Raw genomic sequence first — 4,502 nt, 5'->3', positions numbered from 1 at the left:
ATAATTTTCTAATGTTTATAGTATTACCCTCACTCATACACAAGTGGTAATAGGCATTAGAAATTTAAGAAATTATATAGAAGAAACACAAGAAATTGGGAAAATTATATGTATTAATTTATTTTTTCACAGATTTTAGAAAAGACAACAATTATTACATTTTAGCTGTAGAATACTTTTGTACCTAAGGAAAATTCTGTGCTGGTGTTTGGAGACTGAAAGTTCATTTTGTTTTTTTTACTTCTATGTCCCCAAAAATCCAGATGTAAGTTTGCCACAGTTCCAGAACCATGGAAAGCCCACTATTCATATAATTCCTAGAGCATTGGCCAAAACTACTGCTTTTCAAAATAGGACATTTGGGGAAGAAATATATGAGGAAACTATGAACTTTTAACCTCATTAATGCATCAGAGTGCTTATCATAGAGGAAGAAATCAGACAATCATAACATTTTAGAGTTAAGAGTCGTTAAGACAATTCCTCTTACTGTATAGTTCGGGAAATGACGGCCTATAACTGAATTGTAGAGTCACCCTGCCAGCTGTCACAATAATCTCATGGCTGACCTCAAGTCCAAATCCTAAATCACGGGTGTGAATGTGAAAATTTGTGTATCGAATTCATACTTATAATCAATACTCGTGCACATAATACAAAAGTACCTACATTTACCTTGAAATAAATCTGGTAAATCTGGTGATTTACCTTGAACGGGAAACCATTCCCAAACATATTTATTTCATAAGTTTGGAATTTTTGTATTAGGTTTGCTCCAAAGTGAGGCACCACTGAAATCCCGACTTTAGTACAAAGGAAAATGTCACTTTCTCTCCTTACAAACTCTTGCAGAGACACTGTGGTGAGCTCACCATGTGTCACCAGAGAGGCAGGAGCCCAGGCATGGCTCCGAACAGCTGGAGTGGAGGGTCTCTTAGACATGAGTCATAAATCCTTATCCTGCCAGTTTTTTAAATGACTCACTTACTGATGTACATTTTTGAGGAAACTGAGTTTTGTACTATCACATGTTAACATGTATTTTCTTGGTAATAGAATTTGTTTAAGAAATAACTAATTCTCCACAAGTGTACAGAGTTTCTCAAATTTTTTTCTACAGTACTTGTTTTCTACACCAAAACTGATGCCAATAGATTTGCTGGCTGTAAATTAATAAAGGCGCACATTCAGTCATATATAAAAAGCACGTCGGAATGTCACTCACTTGGCAGAACGGTTATTATTTACAGTTAGATTTTGGTCCTCATTTTAGCACTGTTTTCTTCCTTTATATGATTCTCGCATTTTAGGAATTGTAAAATCAGAATCCTTTTATAGCCTTCACTAATAGTTCTTACAGGAAAATGGTATGTTACCCAGAAATGGTGCTCACTGTTCCTTCGGAAGATCATTTTCTTAAATCTTACTCCTGCTTTTACATGTAGATGATGTTATAATATTTGCTGAAGTTTAAGTCAAGTATCATTTAATTTGACCAATTCTTAAAGTAATACAGAAAAGTGTAGTGATAATGTTCTTTCAAGAAAACTAGCTATTGAACCAATTTTCCCAATAATCTATTATTTAAAGAATCACATGCTTCATCTTTTTCTAAAAACATGTATTCCTTCAAAATTCTATAGGAAATACAGGAAGGTATCAAAAAATGATAGCAAAAAACCTATTTCAGTCTAAATGCAGAAAATCGTCAAAAAGCTCAAACCCAGCTGTGTATTATTAACACTTAGCAAACAGGAGGGGCTTGTTAAGTGTTTCTGACTTTATGTTAATGTTAACTTATTATATAGAAAAGAACTATTCAGTTTAGTCAATATTAATTTGCATATGGTTTATAACACATTAAATATTACAAATGTAATCACATAAGTGTTTGCAATGAGTTTGCAGAAAAATTGGGTAGAAAGCATGCTCTTCTTAATTGGAGAAATTTTCACAAAAAGATTACATTGATTTTATAGAACATATGGAGCTGGCTTAACAGATGGGTGGGAGTAGGTGGTTCCCTGCATGCAGAAGGGCCCAACAAATCCATCTTCCAGCTTCTTGTCAGAAGAGGAATAATAAGATCCACATACACACTGAGTGTTTCTCTCTCTGTTTTTAAATAAGGTCCATGTAGATATGATACTTAGTTTCTATTTATATTTTTATGCTTGCTGAGCTTTCGTCTTCCCTTCTCTTTGCTGGACAAGGCTGCTGTGATTAACTAACCAGCTATTTATTTTATTTTATTTTATTTTATTTTATTTTTTGAGACAGATTCTATGTCACTCTGAGTAGAGTGCCATGGTGTCACAGCTCAAACTCTTGGCCTTAAGCAATTCTCTTGCTTCAGCCTCTCAAGTAGCTGGGATTACAGGCTCTGACCACAACGCCCAGCTATTATTTTGTTGTAGTTGTCATTGTCATTTGGCAGGCCTAGACTCAGTTCCAACTCGCAAGCCCCAGCGCCCTAACTGCTGAGCTACAGGCACCAAGCCTCAGGTCTACTTCTGACTTCAAATCCAGATCACAAACCATAGTGTGTGCGTGTTACCAAAATTATATACATGTAACATAATCTAAAAATCAAAATCAGTAGTGGCATTCACCATTTCAAGGAGCCCTTAGTTATACCTATGGCTACTTCTTTTAATGAAGATTCCTCCTTCTCCAGCTAAAACAAATTTGCTTCCTACGTTTGAAATTTTTATATTGTTTTCTCCACAGTGAGGTATACTTGAACTTACTCTGATAAGTCCAACTCCCAAATTTGGTTCAAATGAAAATGCAACTTTCTCCCCATGTTGGTACAGGGTGTCCATAAAATTTTGTGCAATTTGTTGTGGTAAACTATTTTTCAACTGCACAAGAACTTTATGTCCACCCCATATATATACACATATATGTGTATGTATAAAAATATATATAATTTTTAAAAATCTCATGTACATACCATCAAAAATATAGAATTACACACAGTATGGCATTGAAGTGATTTCCTCCAGGGAATGTGAAGATGGAAATGGGATGTGAAAACAGACAGGCTGTTTTTTAACTATACACTTCAGGGGCTGGGCCCAGTGGCTCATGCCTGTAATCCTAGCACTCTGGGAGGCTGAGGCAGATGGATTGCTTGAGCTCACAAGTTTGAGACCAACCTGAGCAAGAGTGAGACCCTGTCTCTAAAAATAGCTGAGCATTGTGGCAGGCCCTGTAGTACCAGCTACATGGGAGGAGGAGGCAAGAGGATCACTTGAACCCAGGAGTTTGAGGCCCCACAGCACACTCTCCTGTGGGTGACAAAGTGAGTGTAAAAAAAAAATCAATATTGTTTGAAATAAGAGTATGTTATTTTGTGATCCTGTATATTATTTATTATTTCATACTTTTATTTTTTATTTTATTTTATTTTTTAGAGACAGAGTCTCACTTTGTCACTCTCGGTAGAGCGCTGTGATGTCACAGCTCACAGCAACCTCCAGCTCTTGGGCTTAAGCGATTCTCTTACCTCAGCCTCCCGAGTAGCTGGGACTACAGGCGCCCGCCCGGCTATTTTTTGGTTCCAGTTTGGCCGGGGCTGGGTTTGAACCCGCTACCCTCAGTATATGGGGCCGGCGCCCTACCCACTGAACCACAGGTGCTGCCCTATTATTTCATATTTATACAAAATAACACAGAGTACTATCAACTCATTGCCAATCTGGCTTTATTGATATTCTTATCCATTTCCCACTTCCTGAATTATGTGGAAGCAAATCTGAGTACCACAACATTTCAAGCCTAAGTATTAAGGTATATATCTCTAAAAGAAGAGGACTCTTTGAGGTTAAACACAATAACAGTATCACATCTAAAATATCTTACAATAATTCCTTACTATCTACCTAGTCAGTGTTGAAATTTCCTCATAAGTAGCACAAATGGCTTTTTGTTTTATGGTTTGAGTTACAATACAAATAAGGACACGTGTCAAAATAAATAGTTGACGTCTTTTAAGTCCCTTTTAATCTTGAGATTTCCCCTGTTTCTTCTCCCTCTTGTCTAAATGCTTTTTTTTTTTTAAGGTTCCCACAGCCTAGATCCTGCTGATTGCATCTCAGAGTCTGTCTGAGCATGTTCCACGCTGCTCTTGTATTTTTTGTGAAATGGTAGTTGAATCTATTTGAGAGGTTTGGTGAGATTCAGGTTCTTTCTCAAAACAAAATGATAATAGTCTAATGTGTAATCATCCCTATTTCTGCCATGTCGGTACTGATGCGCGTGCCTAAATCTATTATCTGAGGTCATAGAACAGTGATATTCTAATTTTACCATCCCCTTTGCTTATTATCTAGAATATTTCCATAATAAAAAACCCATCCTCATCTACTACTTTGTTACCAGTGGTATAACTTTTTAGGGGAATCAAGATTTATTTCTATCCTTTTCATTTATGATTTTTTAAAGTAATGAGTTGACTCCAATAGTGACTAATTTTTTATATATATATAATTAATATA

This window comes from Otolemur garnettii, unplaced genomic scaffold, assembly GCF_000181295.1.
Source record: "Otolemur garnettii isolate 467f Iridium unplaced genomic scaffold, OtoGar3 scaffold00229, whole genome shotgun sequence".
Classification (NCBI taxonomy): Eukaryota; Metazoa; Chordata; class Mammalia; order Primates; family Galagidae; genus Otolemur; species Otolemur garnettii.
Note: the sequence above shows the minus strand (reverse complement) of the source record.